This window comes from Trichosurus vulpecula, chromosome 7 (genome assembly GCF_011100635.1).
Source record: "Trichosurus vulpecula isolate mTriVul1 chromosome 7, mTriVul1.pri, whole genome shotgun sequence".
NCBI classification, from domain to species: Eukaryota; Metazoa; Chordata; class Mammalia; order Diprotodontia; family Phalangeridae; genus Trichosurus; species Trichosurus vulpecula.
The window spans coordinates 39,090,983-39,111,045 of NC_050579.1; the positions used below are offsets into that span (position 1 = coordinate 39,090,983).

The following is a 20,063-nucleotide window of genomic DNA, read 5'->3' on the forward strand; positions in this document are numbered from 1 at the left end:
ATTTGGTGTATGTATGTATATTAAGTAGTGATATTTCATTACCTATAGTACATTTAAGCATAATGTAGTTTCACCTTTTATCTCTTTTAATTGTCTTTTTATTTTTGCCTTGTCTAGAAATAGCAATTGAAAATGACAGAAATCAAGTGTTACCTTTGGATAATTGAGAGTTAACTGGATTCCATTATTTCTGTTCTATTTGTAATAGCTTTCTTGATAAATTCACTCTCCAATCTCCTTTCCTTATTCTATGAATAATTCCCAAGTCACAGTGACCCTTGAGAAAACAATACTAGACTCATCACCACCCTCCAATTGCTACCTTGCTCTTCAGCCTTTTATCTTTGAGTTCTTAAAAAAAGTTATCTGTGGACATCGAGTGATTGCTCTCTCTAGTTGATTTGTTTCTGAATCACCAACAATTAATTTCTTAAACTCATCATTACTGTTACTAATCACACTGATGTCCTCTTTGCTTCCATATTCAATGAGTTCTTTGTCATCTTAATTCTTCTTCCCTGACAACTATTAACACCATAAACCATTACTCATTCATCAGTGTTCTCCCTGACCTCAACATCCAAGAGACTGTCTTCATTCACTTTGCCTTTTATATGCGTGGTCACTTCTACTAAGTTGCAGTTAGAGATCATCCATCAAAACCACCCATTGGCCATGTGGTGCACCAGGGACTTGGCCTCTTATTCTCAACAACAGGACTTTAAACAATATTTTCTGTTACAGATACAATTATGACCTAAATGCAGATGTCACGTGAAACTATTTATGGATCACTGAACTTTTCCTTTCAACTTTTGGGGAGATAGAAGTCATTCATTTCCACTTAGATATCACATTGTTAATGTCAACTAAACATGGTTAAGGCCAGAGTTACTTATCTTCTACAGTCAGGCCCTCTTTTGTGCCAGTACTTACATTGCTTCCAATCCCTCAAGAAAAAATGTGGGGATTATCTTCCTAATTTTTTTTTAAAAAGAATTTATCTTGAACTGGGTGGTTTGGACTCATTTCTCACCTGCACCTGTTAGATTTCCTGCCTCTCTTCAAAACTCATCTCTAGTGCCACATCCCATATAAGGCTGAACCCTCAGCTGCTAGTGCCAGTACCCCAAATTACCTTGTATTTACTCTGTATGTATTTTGTATATAACTAAATCAATCTGTCAGTCAACAAGCATTTATTAAGCACCTACCCTGTGCCAAGCACTGTGCTAAGTGCTAGTGATACGAAGAAAGGCTAAGAAAAAATTCCTGATCTTAAGGAGTTCATTGATTGTTTTCCTTAACAGAATTTAAGTTTCTTAAGGGCAGATGCTTTTTCATTTTTATCTTTGTATGCTCAGCATACAGTAACATTTAATAAAAATATGGCTTGGCAGCTAAGTCGCACAGTGGATGGAATGTTGGCCTTGTAGTCAGGAAGACTTGAGTTCAAATGTAGCTTCAGACATTTACTAGCTTTGTGACCCTGGGCAAGTCCCTTAACCTTTCTTTGCTTCAATTTCCTCAACTGCAAAATGGGGATAATAAAAACACACAATCATGGAGATGCTGTGAGGATAAATTGAGATAATATTTGCAAAGCACTTAGCATAACGCCTGGTACATATTAGGTGCTACATTTTCCTTTCCCTTCCCTGCTTCTGTGCTCTTTACCTCCCTTCAGGTAAACTTGTTTCCTCTTCAGTCAACATTCTACTTTTGCTCCAAACTTCCTGCCAAATGTGTGCCATGATATGGCCGTCATATCTTCCCTATGTCTCCAGCCTACTTTGCTGCAAAGCTGAGTTGTTGGGTTTTTTCTTTTTTTTGGAATGCTGGTTGCCAGGGAGCCATCACACGAGCCAGTTACGTGAGGGGAGTCAAGGGAAAGTAGAATATATATGGAAAATATGTCATTTTTAGTTACTCTATGATGAAGACCTGTCATCAAAGAAGCAAGGTACATCAAAATAATGGTATTTCATGTGGCCTTAGCAAGCCATGCAGCCATTTCTAGGCAACAGTTATTCTCACTTCCCATCTAGCTCAATATGCTGCGCAGATGGCTTGTCACGCCTCCACCCAAATGCCAGCATGAAGGTCTTTCCTTCATTGTTCTTTGAAAACCAAAAGGATGAAATTATAGGGTGGAAGTTCACAGTGATTCAGTTACCTAACCAAAATGCAAAATGCATTTTAAGTTCCAAAGTTATTTTTTGTTGCTGTTGTTTGTTGGTTTTTTTAGGGAGGAAAGATAGGAAGAAGGGAAAAAAATTAAGCTTCATAGAGGAAAAAACTACATAGGAAAACATTTTAATTGAAACAATTTATTATACCTTTAGAACTCTTTAATTTATCTAAACATTTTAAACTTGATTACCAGTTTTGGGAAAAGAAATTAGCTTCCTGAAAATACCATTTTCTTTAATTTAGTGTATAAAATACATATGGGGGCCAATCACTAATACTATTCAAGGGGCAGTCTTTCGATTATTCACTTTTCCCATTTGGCCCTCTGGTAGCTTCTGTAAATTATAGCCTACCTATAAAAAGGATGAATGGTGTATTAGAAAAAAAACCAAACCCCAAAACACTCAGATCCTTGAGAAAATAGTGTTGGAAATAACAAATGATGTCGAAAACCCAAAGTTTAGTGAGTAGCACCTCAAAACACATGTACATATCAGAAACTGGTCACAATCTTGTAGTCTGCTCATCAAAGTGTCCTACTATAGTTAAAGACTGATTGAGATTTCATGTTTCATATGTAAGATCAGGGAAGTAAACAGCAAAGGGGAAAATTTGTAGGAACACATGAGGAATGTAGAAGACAACCTCACCCTCTTTGATCAAAGTAGATTGATTTATTTTTCCAAGTGGGTTTATTAGTCAGTCATGTAACATATTCATGTTATCCCTGCCACTGGGGGAGAGTGGGGCTGGTGGATCACTTGACCTCAGTTGGACTAAAGCCAATTTGGGGTCTACATAGAGTCTGGGGACACCATCAGCTTGCCTAAGGTGTGGTAAACAGGCTTATGCTGGAAATGAAGCAAGTCAAAGCTCCCATGCAGAGCAGTAATGGGGAAAGGTAATGAAGAGCCTTGTACTTCCAGTGTGGGTAAGACAGGGAGGTGATATTGAGTTGTTTCTGTTTCAGGCATGTCAGACTTTTTGTGACCCCATTTGGGGTTTTCTTGGCAAAGAACTGGAGTAGTTTGCCATTGCCTTCTCCAGCTTATTTTAAAGATGCAGAAACTGAGGAAGACAGGGTTAAATGACTTGCCCAGGGTCACACGGCTAGCATATGTCTAGGGCTGGATTTGAACTCAGGAAGGAATCTTCCTGATTCTTGCCCTCTCTCCACCGCAGCTGCCAATATTCTCCTACTTCCCCTTGATGGGAGGGAACCATCAAAGGAGTTCTGAGGTTTGGGCAGATGGATTTTAACTTGCCTATAATCACAGATCTCAAGCTGGAAGAAATGTCAGAAGCCATTGAATCTAATACTCTCATTTAACAAACGAGGAAACTGAGAGGGAATACAAGTGACTCAGCCGAACTCACAGAGGGAGTTAAGTGTCAGAAGCAGGATTTGAACCTAGGTCTTCCAACTTGAGAATCACTTTCCAGTTGGCTGGATTTAACTGCACAGCTGAGAAAGAACAGCTTTGACATTTAGCAGCACATCTTTCAACCCTCTAGCCTCTTTTGATACTTCATCTTAATAACCCTCACCTCCTTAAAAAAGAAAATGACTTGTATGGCTGCCTCAGCAGTGGTAATATAATAGCTGAGCTCGCTATGGACTTAGGGTTCATGACATACTTGGCACACTGGAGCCTCCCAACAATCCACTGGAGGCATCTGTCAGGACTATTGTTCTTCCTAGTTTAATAGATGAAGGAACTGGGGGTCGGGAAGACCCAGAGTTCTGCCCTTAGGTCTTCTGACTCTAAACCCAGCACAGCTGTCTTACTCCATCAGCCAGTCACACTGAGCAAAATGACCTCAAGTAGCCTGTCAGGAAATACATGAACATTCTCCCAGGACTGACTGGATTTGCCCAGGTCGCAGCATTTTATTGGCTTTTGGGACAATTGGTTAAATATTTCTATAGAAATACTAAATTATACACTAGTACCTTAAACACAGTTATATAGATATATCTCCAGGTATATGTGTACATAATCGTGTATGTACATATACTTCACAGCTCCAAGGAAGTAATAAGATTAATGGCGGCAGCCTGAAAGAAAATAGGAACAAAGGCAAAAAAACAAACAAACAAACAAAAAAAACTTGGCTTGGTTTAAGAAACAAATATATCTATTCCAACAAAAATATACTGGGTTTTGCTAATTTACTTTTAATTTTGTAGTCTGAGATAATAGGCGGATAAGACAGTCCGTGGATACCAGATTAAGAACACTTGATCTCAAGGAAACAGCTTCCTATATGTATATATATATAATGTATATAATAAAATGAAATTTTAAAATAAATTATAAAATGAAGATTTAAGATTATGACATGAAGTTTTAAAATAAATTATGAAATTTTAAAGTGAATTATAAAATGAAAATCTATATGGATAAAATATGCATTTTTATATATTTACACAGACATATATTATAAATTATAAAATGAAATAGTTTACTATGCATATAATGAATATCTAGTCCTTAACAAAACACTAAAACCCTGGAGGAAGGTAGGGAGCGACCATAATCAAAGCAGATTTGCTTTAGGATAATGGGTAGCTAGCTCCACATGACTAAAATAATTTCATTCATTATATTACAGTTTAGTTGTATGCCACTGTTTTGCTGTTCTCATAGATATAAAACAGAATATATGTTGCACTCTCTTACATTTGTAATCAAGGTAATAAAGGAAAACCCACAGGTTCTCCTAAGGTGAATCTGCTTTGATTATAGAGTTTTTTGACCCCAATGTTTTAAATGTTTATAACATTATAGATCACATGGTGCGGTGACCTTAAAAGTCATCTAGTCTACTCTCTCATCCTACAGATGAGGAAACTGAGACCCAGAGAGGCTAAGCAGCATGCTCCAAGTCCAAGCAGGATAGAGGCCCGGATTCTTGGACTTCAAATCCAGAATCTTGTCTAACTTACCACACATATATGTGAGCTAAACCACCTTCTGTGCCACCAACAGGGCACCAGCACAAAGGCCTGGTGGTTAGAAAGAGTTTCTGATTGGACCCTGGAGTTCAGGTAAGTAAAAACAAAACAAAGCCTACTTTCAATGTGCTATTTCTCAAGACTTTGTCACACTATTCTGGGATATGAGCTTGGGCTTACCATACTATTAGGCAGTTTAGTCAATCTCATGTGTTACCCATACAAGACAATACACATGAGGTAATGGCTAAAAATAGGCCAGTGTCTTAACATATTATTTATCATTTTGGTAAATATAGGTGCATTAGTTGACTATATCTCCTGAAAGGAGGGGGGTAGAACTCCCCAGAGAATTTTCTATACCCAGGTGGATGATGAGAATATTTTAGGAAATCACATAAAAAAACTAAAATGCTACCAGGGCAAAATTTGAGGACATGGACTATCTAAACCTGTCATGGGAATTAGCAGGAAAAACATACTCTTTATCACAGCTGACCCTGTGATTCAGTCCAATCTTGTGAAGAACATCACATGAAGGCTAAAAAAATAAAAAAGGCCCAAGCAGGGGAAAATCCTGGCACAAAGCTCAGACAACATCAATAGCAGAGCTTCAGTGGGACACCTGAGATTGACTCAAAAGGCCTATTTTTAGACTGTCCTAAATATCCACCCATGTTTGATAGTTCAGGATCTCTAAGTAGGCAAACTTTGTTAGCCTCAGAGAAAAGGCAGTATTTTTGTCTCTTCTCTGTCTTGGATGGAACTACCACATCGCTGCCCACCTCTCCGAAACTTCAGGTGATGGGAGCTTTCACAGGCTGATTGAATCTTACTATTATTATTTCTGGTGTAACTTTCAAGCAACCAACCCCAAATATTTATTGAACACTAAAAGTACTATATTCAGGGCAACAAGGAAGGTAAGTGGTTGTAAGACATGATTGGGGCCTGAAGATGTTTATAGTCTATATGAAGAGTCACACATATGAATAGTAAGTACAACTATGTAGATGAGTGCTGAAGGAGTTAAGAGGAGAGAGAAATCCTTTCACACTATGGCAGTCAAGGAAGGCTTCCAGAGGAGATGGAATTTGAGCCAGGTGTTAAAAGGACTGGTACTATTTGAATACATAGAAAAGGAGTGGGTGTGACGGCATCCCAGAGGCAAGAATACAGACAAATTTACAGCCAATAAATTGACCAACCTAGAATAAAATAGAAGGTTCATGTTGGTAACTATTAAGACACTAGAGTGGAAAAGGAGGTTGGTGTCAGATTGAGGTAAGTCTAATGCGAGGCTAATGAGTGTCGATTTGAAAGTTTAGGCGAAGAAATTCAAGTTATTAATAGCCATACGAAAAAGGTCTCCAAATTATTAATAGAGAATTGAAAATGCCACTCTGAGGTCCTTATCTCACACCCATCAGATTGACAAAGTTGAAAAAAAGGAAAATAATGATTGTCAGAAGGTATGTGGGAGGCAGGCACATTGATGCACACGTGGTGAAGCTATGGACTGGGACATTCATTATGCAAACTATATCCAAAAAGTTGCTAGATTTTGCATATCCTTTCACCTAGAAATATTAATACTTAGCCTATACTTCAAAGAGATCAAAGAAGAAAAGGACCAATATGTATGAAAATATTTTAGCAGCAATTTTTCTTTTTTTGGTGGTGGCTAAGAACTAGAAACTGAGGAGGAGAAAAAGGACTAGAGAAAACCTTGAAAGGTTATCTAGGCCACATGACAAACATATGCCACAGGGAATGACACATACAAGGGATTCAGAGAGGCATGGGAAGACTTCTATGATCAGACGCAGGTTAAAGTAAGCACAACCTGCAGACAACTGTGATAAGAATGTAGAGAACAAAAAAAAAGTGAATGATAGATCACCGTAATGACTATACTTGGTGGTAGAGAAGTGATGACAAAATGTGTGTTACCCCACTCCCTTTTTTACAGAGACTGAGGACTATGGCTCAGGAACACTGAATGTACAGTTAGGATCAGTTGTTATATTGGTCACCTTTGCCGAACTGCTTTTTCCCCCTTTTTGTTTTTTATGCAATGCCTTGTAGGAATTTGAGACCTGGGTTTGCTGTAATATCAATTGTTGGCCAGGTTTCTAGAATGACATCTATGTATTTCACATTAAATAGAGTGTTTTTGGTACAGTCTTTCTAGAGCATGGGTTATTATCCCCGGCCCCCCCCCCCCCGCCCTCTTTCTCTGTGTGAGTGTGTGTGTGATGGACCCCTTTGGCGGTCTAGTGAAGTCTATCTTGCATACAGTTTGTTTTGTATATATTTGTTTGCATGTTCTCAGGATACTGTTTCCAACTTCCTAAAACAAAATTCACAAGTATACAAAGAAAACTAAAGGGTAGTGAGAATAAAGATGCAATTTCCACCCCTCAAGGTTCATGAACCCCCTGAAATGAATCAATGGATTTCAGATTGAGAACCTCTGCTCTAAGAATCTAGAAATAGAAATTTCATTTCCACTCACACTTTGATCATTTCAATAGGCTGCTGGGGGAAGGGGCGGGGTCTGCCTGCCTCATCTCTCCCTAATCCAATCCACTAATGTGATTTTCCTAAAGCACAGTTCAGACCATGTCACTCCCTACTCAATAAACTCTAGAAGCTCCCTATTGCTTCCAGGATCAAATGCAAAATGCTATGTTTGGCATTCACAGCCTTTCATAACCCAGTCCTCTTCTACCTTTCCAGGCTTCTTACACCTTACTCCCTGATCCATATTCTTCAATCCAGTGACACTGGTCTCCTGGCTGTTCCACAAACAAGATACTCCATCTTTTGGCTCTGGGCATTTTCTCTGGTTGTACCCCATGCCTAGAACACTCTTTCTCCGCTGCTCTGAGTACTGATCAGCCTGGCTTCCTTTAAGTCCCAACTAAAATCCCACCTTCCACAGGAAGCCTTCTCCAACTTATTTCAATTCCAGTGCCTTCCTTCTGTTAATTATTTTCTTTCTATTCTGCATATAGTTTGTTTTGTACATATTTATTTGTATGTTGTCTTCCCTTTTTAGATTATAAACTCCTTGAGGGTAGGGATTGTCTTTTGCCTCTTTTTGCATCTCCAGGGCTTAACCTTGTGTCTGGAAGGTAAGAGGCACTTAGCAAATGTTGACTGATTGAGTATGTTGATCAGGTGATGGAAATAGCTTTAGCATTTTAATTACATGGAGGCCAAGAGACAAGGCTAGCTAAAAGAGACAAACTGGGGATTCCTAAGCATCCAAAGGATGGATTTTAGGTATAAAGAAGGAGGCTATAGGGCTCAGGAACCACATATCAGTCTTTAAAAATAAGCTCTGTCCAGCTAATACTACAATAAATTTTATTTTAGCTATAGGTTACCAAGAAATCTCAATCTTTGATGCCCAGAAGTTATTTAGTGTAACATTCTGGTTAAGCCAAAGGCAGAAACATATTTGGTTCACGTGGTTTCCCCTATTGCCTTTTGAGTCTATGTGGTCAGAAAGGAGGGCTGTATGCTTACAGCATTATATTTTTTAAAAAAATCAATGTCTGGGTCAGTTTGATGAAAGAAAAAAGCTAATATCCATTTTTATGCAAGTGCAATAAAATCTGATTAATTTTTAATTGACTCCCTCCTCCCTCCCTGAGTAGGGTTGAAATTTTCCTTCGCATTATAGAAAAAAGTGCTAGCTGAACAAATTTATAGTCTATACAGGACTGCAGGAAGACATTTAACATATATGAAAGAATAAACTTTTCAAGAACCCATTCTCAGACAAGGTACCGGTTGCCAAAGATTTTCATCTATTTATTCTAGTATAAAATGACCTCTCCTTGACAACTGTTAATTAATAGCTTGCCTTGATGTATTTGTCTTAAAGTAATGCTAAATTTATTTCTTCAAAAATATTTGCTATTTTGGAATAATTTTTCCCATAACTTTCCCAGGGAGGTCTTATTCTAACAACTACATTTTTATCCAGAGCTTTTTGTTTACTGATTTATTCAGCAAACACTTATTGAATGTTTATTATGTACAATGGACTGTGCTAATTTCTATTGAGGATTCTCTGGTTCTTTGATGTAGGAACACTCTTCCCAGTAGTACGGACTACAGTACTGTGTGACTGATCCATGTACTCCTCAAAATCCTTGGAGGTGGGGAAGCTGCTGTACCCCAAGAGTTGAGAAGTCTTCCTCTACCTTTCCTGACGTTACAGCAGGCACCAAGAGAGCACAAAGAATGTCTTTTAATCATCCCTCATTCTTGCTCTATGTCTAGACTACATCCTTTCTTAGTCATTTTCTCACTTACGCTGCTTTTCCTGCCAATTATTTGTTGGCAATGATTTTCTAAAAAAAAGTTTTTATTAAAGTGTTTATTACTGTCCTTTTTTTAAAAAAGAAATCACCTGGTTCTCCCAGTATCCCTCTCCTTCCCCATTTTGCTCCCCTTCCCACAGAGCCAACTCATATATCAAATTGTTGGCAATATATTGAAGTCTATTCATTTCCACCATGCACTTCCCTATCCAGTAACTCAAATTCTTCAGAGACTTTGGCATTCCATGACTTACAGATATTAATCAATCAATAAACATTTATTAAGCACTCTCTATGTGCCAGGCATTGTGCTAAGCGCTAGGAATACAAAAAATGGCAAAAGACAGTCCCTACCCTTGAGGTGCTTAGAGAAAACACACAAATGTATACAAATCAAGCTACATATACGATAAATGGGAAATTATAGAAGGAAGGAAAGCTTTCGAATTAAGAGGGGTTGGGGAAGGCTTCCTGTAAAAGGTGGGCTTTTAGTTGGGATTTAAAGGAAGCCAGGGAAGTCAGTAGTCAGAGCAGAGGAGGGAGAGCATCCTAGCTATGAAGGACAGTCAGAAAAAATGCCCAGAGCCAAGAGATGGAGTGTCTCATCTGTGGAACAGCCAAGAGGAACTACTGGATCAAAGAGTACATGTCAGGGAGTAAGATATAAGGCGCCTGGAAAGGTAGGAGGGGGTGAGGTTATGAAGGGCTATGAATGTGAAACAGGAAGTTTTTGTTTTTGATCCTGGAGGTGATAGGGAGTCACTGGAGTTTATTGAGTAGGGGAGTGACAATCGCTATGGTGGCTGAATGGAGGATGGAATATAGATAGCACATTGGAAGGATGCTGTTAAAAAAAATTAGCAAGAAGGATCTTTGTTTCAGAGAGGAGCTCTGGGCCATTTAAAACATAGCTAAACATCTGACTATGAAGCATGTACCCCAAGGAGGGCAAAGGTAGAAAATAAGGTCCTATAGCTGCCAAGATTTTCACAGCAGCATTTTTTTTTGAAGTAAGAAAAATTGTACTCGAGCTGCCCAAGGAGTGGTGCATGTAAGTGTAATGTAACAATCGACCAAAATGAGGAATTCAGAGAACTCATGTAGAGCAAAATAAGAACAGTATCTACAATCACTACAACAATGGAAACAAAAACAATGAAAGGAAGTGAAACTCTCATTCATTACAATTGCCAATCTTGGGTTCCATGAGAACATAAGACGAACACAATTCCTCTTGTCTACAGAGAGGTAGGAGATGGCGAGCACAGAATGCTGCGTGCACAGACACTGCTGCTTTGTTGATTAGTATTACTTAACTGTTCTTTTGTTATAAGGCAGTACTTCACGGTGCTGGGGGATATTGAGAAATGACTGGTATAAAAATAAAAAGCATCAATAACACTTAAAACGCAGGACTATGGAGGACACAAAGAAAATATTAACTCCCATTTACATAGTACTTTCGCAAAGCACTTTGCTCACTGCAAACCAGTATTAGGCATTACAGACATTACTTATCACCATCTCCACTTTACAGGTGAGGAAACTAACCAAAGCTTAGATGATCTGTGTAAGGTTCCATAACCAGGAAGTGTCAGAGCCAGGATGTGAGGCCTTGATTTCCAAGTATAATGCTCTTTCTCTTTTATTACCCTTTCTCCTACCTAGGAAATAGAGGAGATGGCCTCTGCTGTGAAATTTCTTTCTTAATTTCTTCCCTTTTTAGGGAGGACTGGACTTGTGATTTCATTGGTATAGGGATATCCTACATTGGAAACTGACTTTATTAATGCATATAAGCATCTGTTCTTCAATTTAAGAGTTGCCAGAGGGCACAGAGAAGTGAAGGGACTTTCTCAGAATCACACAGTGGAAATGTGTCAGAGTGCTAACTCTGAGGTTAGTTTTCTACCTACTATCCCTGACTCTCTCTTTTGTGAAATTTATCATCTGGGGAGACCAAGCACAATCATTAATGCCATCATCATAATCGTTGTAGCTGTATAGTGTTTTAAGGTAGATATTATTTCATTTGATTCTCATTAACAACTCTGAGCTAGACATTGCAGGTATTATTTTCATTTTATAAATGAGGAAGTTGGAGCTTTGAGTTGTCCTCTTGTGACGTGATGTAGTAGAGAGAACACTGTATTTTAGGAGACCTAGGTTACAGTCTTCACTCTGCCACTCATGAACTGTATATTCCTGGTCAAGTTATAATTGGTTTTAGTTTTCTCATCTATAAAATGTAGGGTTGATATATAGCATCTGTGAGTGATTTTTAGGGTCCTTTTCAATGCTAACACTTTATGGTTCTAAAAATTAAAATAGTTTCAACAAGTTGTTGATGCCCAAAAGAGGGAAATGGATAAAGGAAAGGACATTGACACCAATTAGAAAAATTTTATACAGAAAGTTAACCAATGTAAATCAACTGCCATTATGAAAACAAAAGAGTTTAGAAACAATCTGATGCAGCAAACCCTTGATTTCTTTACCAAATAAGAAAAAAAAAGGGAAGCAAAAAGTAATACCAGCTTAGAACAGAGACTCGTTGGTAAAATCTTATAATGAGAATGGGGAACTGAATAGTACTGTCTCATATAATAGCAAGAAGCAGTACAAAAAACAAGATTAAAGTAAGCTTGACAAGAAGCTCTCTACAAACTACAAATTTAATTATTATGGATAATATATCAAAACTATATTGTAATTCCCTACTTAAAATGGGCACAGAATTGTTGACATTTGTCTCCCCCCAGCTAGGGAGAATGCTGGACCCTTGCTCTCCTCTACTGCTATCTTCTCTGATAGACTAGATTATTCCCATAATCATTTCCTCTTATCTCTGTATTCAGTTTCTGCCTCAATCCCTGCTACCTATAAAAATGCTTTTCAAAAATCCCCACTTAACAATCCCATTCCCCTTCGCTCTTCCCTTTCAGAGTCAAACTTCTAGAAAAAGTTGTCTACACTGGTTGTCTCCATTTCCTCTCCTCTTACTTCTCAACTCTTTGCAGTCTGGCTTTTGACCTCATCATTCAACTGAACCTGTCCTCTCCAAAATAACTCAATGTTCTTTTCCAAGCCTACATTCTTCTTGACCTCTCTATAGCGTTTGATACTATGGAAAGCCCCATTCTCCTTGATATAACATCTTCTTGGACTAACATTCTTCTCTCATGGTTCTTCTTCTATCTGATAATTTTTTCTTAATCTCTTCTGCCAGATCATGATCTCACATGATGCCCACTAACTCCGGACTACCCTAGAGCTCTATCCTGGGGTCTCCTCTCTATCTATATTTTCTCCATTGGTAATCTAACCAGCTTTATTATCATCTTTGTGCACATTGACCCCCAAATCTATATATCTGGTCCTCCCTGCCCCCACCCTCTCAATCGCCATTCCCACATCACCAAATGTCTATCGGGCATTTTGAACTGGATTTATCAGAGGCATCTCAAACTCAGTATGTCAAGAAGAAAAAGAAAGAACTCATTATTTTTCCTCCCCAAATGTACTCCTCTTTTGAATTTCCCTATTTCTGCTGAGGATGTCCTTCCAATCATTCAGGTACAAAACCTCAGAGCCATCCTCAATTCCTTACTCTATCTCACTTCACAAATGTAATGTTTCAAAGTCTTAATTGGTTCTTCCTCCATGAAGTTCTTCCAATATGTCCCCTTCTTTCTCTCACCTTAGTTCAGACCCTCATCACTTCTCACCCGAAATGCTAGAGTAGTCTTCTAATTGGCATCCTTGACTCAGGTCTCTACACTCTCCAACCTATCTGCCATGTAGTTGCCAAACTGATAATCTTTTTTTAAATAGTATTTTTCCCCCAATTATGTGTCGAGACAATTTTTGGTATTCATTTTTTATAAGATTTTGAGTTCCAAATTTATCTTCCTTCCTCCCTCCCCTCTTCTGAAAATGTAGGCAATTTGATTACATGTGCTAACATATAAAATATACTTCCATAACAGTCACAATCATGAAAGAAGAAACAGATCAAAAGGGAAAAAGCGATGAAAAAGAATAAAGTAAGTGAAAAAAATATGCTTTGATCTGCATTCAGAGTCTGTCAGTTCTTTATCTGGATGTAGATAGAATTTTCCTTGGTGAGTCCTTTGTACTTGTCTTGGATCATTGTATTGCTGAGAAGAGCTGAATCATTCATAGCTGATTATCACACAATGTTGCTGATACTGTGTACAGTGTTTTCTGGGTTCTGCTCATTTCACTTTGCATCCCAAACTGATATTCTTAAGACATGGATCTAACCATATCTTTCCCTCAATAAAGCACAACTGACTTTAGGACAAAATATAAACTCCCTTGTTTGCTCCAAAACCTCACTGAAACCCACCTTTCCAGCTTGACTTACTTAGCCTTTACACATTCTATAGCAGAGCCAAATGAGGTTTGATGATCCTTCTAACATTCCATCTCCTGCCTCTGGGTCTTTGCAGTGGCAGTCCCCCATACCTGGAATGCCCTCTCTCTTTACCTTTGCCTCTTATAATTTCTAGTGTCCAAGTTCACTTTAATTACCACCTTCTCCTTTGGGGCCTTTTCTGATTCTTCCACTAGCTAGACCCTCCCCAAACACCTCAAAATTACCTTTACATTTTTTCACATACATACTTTTTTACAAATGTTTTTTCCACAACATATAAATATTGTCTTCCTTAATAAAATGTAAGCTCTTTGAAAGCAAGGATAATATGACTTTTATCACAATGCCAGACAGGAAGCCCTGTATAAATGCTTGTTAAGTGATTAATTGGCTTGGAGGCAAGAAGACCTTGGCTGAAATCCCAATAGGCATATTAGTCATGCATTGTGGGTAAGTTAGTCCACTTCTCTGAATGCCAGCTTCTTCACCCATAAATGAAGAGAATACCTGTTGTGCCTACCTGGCCTAACTGCTGAGGCTCAAATGAGATAATGTACATAAAGAGCTTTGCAAACCTGACAGTCCTGTATAAGTGTCCACTAACGTTATTATTTTGCAGACTTCTGCTCTCCACTTCTAACAAGCCCTTAGCTTCAACCTACATTTTGCAAGCTACTGCTATATAATAGCTTGCTTACTGTAAATCCATCATAACAGAAATAGTGAAGTAGGGAATAAATTAGATAGATATTCTTGCAGGTAATGGATTTCTGCTGGCAGATGCACAGCTTTGGGGAACTTTTACCCATATCATTATTCAGTGGTCCACATCGCATTGCTATGGTGATCGGCATACAGTTGATGCTTCCCTCTCCCTTCACTGTAGCCTAATTCTGTTGGTCCTGTGATTTCAAATAATACAAGTTTCCCATAATAGCTCAGATGCATATAAATAATGCTTTTCAATTTACCAAGCATTTTCCTCACAACAATTCTGTGAGGTGGAAAGTGGGCCTATCATTATTCCCATTTTCTTTTCTTTTTCAAAGCAAAAGCATTTACTAAGATGGCCAGGCAAGATCAGTAGCTACAAAACATCCCCCCTCTGCCCCACAAATTTGTGCCACACTCTTCCACATACATACACAACACCAGCAGAAAGAATGCATATGAACTTGGGGCACACTGGTAGAAAGAAACACATCACCTGGTTATGGTGACTCATACCTCTGGCACTCAGAGCCCCAGTGGCCTTTCTCTTCTTCTTATCCTTTCTTTTTCTATTTCCCCCTGAGTTCAGTTACTTTGCTGGTTGGGGTGCTCATCTGGGCTTCTGAAGTCGGTTCATCTCTGTACAATGACTCTTGATTTGCCAAGACTAGGTCTATTTGGAATCCAGTCATCTCTCTTCCCAGTGGCCAAAAATCTTGCTCCTCACATCTCATTCTTGCCACCAACTCTCTGTTTGTGTGTCCTATAGGGCAAGTAGTTCCACCAAAAGATACCATGTCCTGTTACCAAATTTAAGTGTTTCTGTGACCTTTGGAAGATGTAGTTAAACTGGAGGACTCCATGGGCCAGTGGGTAAAGGAGAAGGGAGAGCCCCTTCCTTTCATTCTCTCTTATATATTAAATGGTGGTCACACCTATGGTCATATAACTAGTAAATGACATCTAGAACTCTAAGCTGGCCTAATCTTCTGGCCTTGAAGTCCAGCATCCTTTCTACCATAGCAACTCACAGAATATGAGCTTCTGTTCAGGACAAGAATCTTTCCTATAAGGAGATTCTTGTGCCTTGGGGCAGACACTGAATATTTCTGCCCTTCTCTTATGCCTGCCTTGTACTGTAAAGTCACAAGGCAAGAATATCAGAATATGGAAATGCACCTCCTTAACTGAAAATAGGATTCACTTGACAATCAACTCTTCTGAGATGCCTACCTTTCTTAAACTGAAAGCTTACTGAGAGAAATAAACCATGCATCTCATTTGTTAAAGGACCAAGGATCTTTTTGTGTTCACTTTTTATATGAGGTATAATCACAGGATTGCATCCTTCACAGTAGTTTATACATAATAGACCAACAGATAAATCTTTGTTGACATTCTCCAGCAAAGCAGTGAACTCCCTGGAAGATAAGCATCTAAAGTTACCCAATGGATTTGAAAAGAGATGTCACATATTGGTCAGATCTCTGTGGTTGCACTGAATCAAATTAACATAGAGGGAGTGGTCACTTTCACATGGTAGACAATGCAAGGGATTAGGGAAGCATCTCTGGTCTGAATTTACCAGGGCTTCCCCTTTGGGACAGTTCAATTAATGAATGAATGACCCATGTGTTGGGGATGCTGCCAAAGGGATTCCTGTTGTGGTACAGATTGGATGAGATGGTGTTTGGGGTTCCTTCCAATTTTGAGAATTATATAAATAATTTTTCTATGGTCAGTTTAAAAAATTGTTTAAAAGTTTATAGTCAGCTAAAAAAAGATAACAGTTTATGGGCTATGAAGACATACAAACCTTCAAAAAGGTACAGGACTATCTTTAGGTTATAATAATTTTAGAAAATAACATTAGTACAGAAATAATGGGCCACTCTCTAAACAATATAACCATGGATGCTGGTAAATGTTTAACAACTGGCTCTCTGGTGGGGATGGAAAGAATGTACAAAATAACTTAAGTTCATTCTGAATTATTAATATTTTATCCATCACTTCCTTAAGTCTAGACAACCAACAAAACAACAAAACAAGCCACAATTTGTGGTGTTCGCTGATGTACAAGGTATAAATGCTCACACTGAAAATTCAACAACTGGCTCCAGTAACATCCCTGCAGATAGCCTATGCTGGGTACAGGTTTGTTTGCAACACTCCTATAGGGCAGGAATTATATCTGATAGGTTCTCTTAGTATGGCATCTAGCACAATATTCCATCAAATTAGGCTCTTAATAATTATTCTTTGATGATAATAAAGAATTGAGCTAAAACACAAGGTACTCACTATTACCATTTTGAAACAGGCACCTTTTGTTTAGAAACTGAATGAACATTTTATGGAAAGGGGAAAAACACAAACCAGGTTCATCTCTTCATCCTGAATAAGCTGATGAGTGAGGGGTATGCTGCATGCACACAGGGCTAATTAACACATAATCAACCTACATTATAGCTGCATTATAAACTGTACAATTAAAAAGATGTGGCTTAACATATTCAAAATACCTGTGAATCAGACTATACCTGTGGATAAACTTGTTAGACTATGCATAAACAAAACACTTTAATCTCCATGGCATTATTTTGGCTCCTAATGATAAAGACCTACCAACAAAAGCATTTTTTCTTGAATTTCCTTAAGAGAGCTGAAGTGAATTCATGGCCTGCACATACCATGTGCCCCATGTCTCGGGCTCAAAAGCTATAATCTAAAAGAAAATGCGTTGTGCCATTCTACTAAACATGCTTCACATTGTCAGCAAGCACATTTTTAGTTCAGAAACCAGCTCCCTACTCCTTTCAGAAGAACGCCAACGCCATGCTGCCTGAGGAGCGCTTCATGTGTGTGAACCTTGCAATATTTTATGCTCATTGAAATCCACCCCTTTCTTCACTTGCTGTCACTGTTTTGATCAATATTTCATGGAACCTATGCATGGTTGCCCTCCAGGGTTCCTCACAGAGTACTGCCAACTAAACTCCTGCTAGGAAATTACAAATGTGAACCCGGCCACACAATACTGGAAGGGTATCCAATTGGGAATTGAAAAAGAAAAAATTAAAAATGGCCACAGCACAGTCTATGTGGCATTGTTCAGAATGCCTTCCAAATGGTGCATGATCATCCTAGGGGACTGAAAGGGTTAAGCATCCTTCCTGTGTGTTTAAAATAGTTATTCCTCATGTTAAAAAAAGGCCTCTGGGTGGTTCTGCCACCCAAGAAGAGCCCAGTAATCCAAACAGTTATACCTTATACCCATTTATACTGAAAAAAAAAATGCAGATGCTTCTGCTGTACTAACATGGCAATGGATCAAATAGGATTTAAAGGTACATAAGAAACAGAAAGTATTCGGTAGCTGCCACATTTCTCTAAAGTCTTAGTGTATTTTAAAATAAATTTAAGTTCGAGGGAGACAGTTCTCTTGCATTGTAGCATTAATATCCATCCACTGGAAATGTTGTTGATTTACTGATGTGCAAATGAATGCGTGAAAAGTAGCCCGCCCGCCTTTCAGTAAATATTCCTCTTGCATAGAAAAAATATTTCACTAAAAGCATGAAATCTGCATGATAAATAAGAGGCTTCTGTTTTAGTAATGAAGGCAAGCTGCACTGTATTTTGAGTGTGAAACATGACAACGTGGGCATCCTAATTTTAGTTTCTGTTCCCCAGTTAATTAAAGCTACAGTATTTTTCTTGACAAATTTCCCCCTTTGGTTCCACACTTTATGAGGATTCAGACATTCTGGTTCTCACCAACATTCCGTACCAATAAGCGACCAAAGGAAGTATAGGAATGTCACCCTGGAAGTCCACTCTGCCCCTGTGGCCCCTTCTGCTTCAATGGCTGATTCCTACTGGAACCTCCATTTTAAGGAAAGTGCCTAGGTTGGCCATGTCTTCATTCCTCTCTGGATTCCAGCCTTGACTCTTGGTACTTTCTCCACCATCTCCCTGCCCCCCCACCCCCCACCTCAATCTGACTTGGCTTTTCAGCTCTCTTTTAAGAGCAGAAAGGCAGTTTTTGGCATTAGAATATAAGTTCCCTGAGGGCAAGGATTGCCTTACAGCTGGCTTGTTTTTGTATTCCCAGGATTTAGCATGATCCCTGGCATATATTAATTGCTTGATAAATATTTATTGACATGATTTGAGTAAAATAACTGATTTTCCCTCTGGATTCAATGGACTCCAGAGAGATCACATCAGGTTTTATGTCTGTGTGTTACTCCCTTACCACTGGACCCTCAGAGTATGATAGGACTCCTCTTAAACACTCCTGGCATCTGTGTGGAAACAGAAAAATTAGGATGGAAAATCCAATCTGAATGTCTCGGGTATCATCTTAGCCTTGAGTGAAGAACAGTCACATCCTACTTAACATGAAAAGGCGCCACTATGTCTGGGCATGTTGGTTAGATTAGCCAGGAGGAAGATGTACTCAGTTCTAACACCAACAATACCCATGGCAACAGTTGGGGGACCCTTGGGGCTGTGGTAGCAACTTTGTACCTTCCGGCAGGAGCAGTCTAACTCCCTTCCAAAGGCCCAGAGACTTCCTGCTTGTACACTCAACTCAGCATTGTGGGATGGAATCACATTTTCTTGACTAGTCTCACTGTTGTGATTGCAGCAAAATGTCGTCTCCTGAATCAGAGCTCCTGGAATATGACCCAGAGGTCTCATATCCAAGGACACGCTTCACTTAACTTGGACCATGGCTATAGGAAACCTTGAGGTTTCAATTACTGACCAAGGATTTAAAAAAAAATACTTTTTAGTCTTACCCCTAAATTTACTTCCTTCAATGCCTATACCTACTATGTTATCCCTTTCCCATAGTTCGGTCTAAAGAAATTGGGGAAATATAGTTACTATCCAATTAGCTAACTCATAGCAGCAAACATTGACATGGATGAAAATAATACCAACGCTGACTACTGGCAGCAGAGCCACCTACTGTGGCAGTATTCTTTGCTACCCACATAATGTGGAACTGCTTGCCAGCTGGTCAACAGTGGCCTGGACACCTGGAAGCATGTCAGTAACCACAAGGTTCTACTTCAAGCTGAGGATGCCTCCTGTATCATCCAATTTCAGACTTTTAACCCACTCCATGGGTGTTGCAAAATACAAATACATGGCTCTTGAATATTGATACGCAGAGAGCAATCAACAAAACCAATAACTTCCAAAGGAGGGTAGTAAATTATTGGCCTCACATTGGCCTATCATATTTTGAATCAAACTTAATTTGCAAAAATGTTAAACTTTAGTAACTTAAAACTGCTTTTAATACCTTAAAACTTTAAAGTTACTAAAGCTTAAAACTGCCCCAAGATTTTTGGGATACCCTGTATAAACAAACTTTCAACACATTGTAGTAAAAAAAAAAAAAAAAAAGAAAGAAAGATGGGAGGAAGGAAGGAAGAAA

The 20,063-nt window shown here is 38.7% G+C and overlaps 1 protein-coding gene across 2 annotated transcripts in view; it reads right to left on the bottom strand.

Moving 5' to 3' along the window:
* The window catches only part of MYO1D (myosin ID), a 398,701-nt gene that overhangs the window by 169,664 nt on the left and 208,974 nt on the right, over positions 1–20,063 (bottom strand). The window lies entirely within an intron of this gene.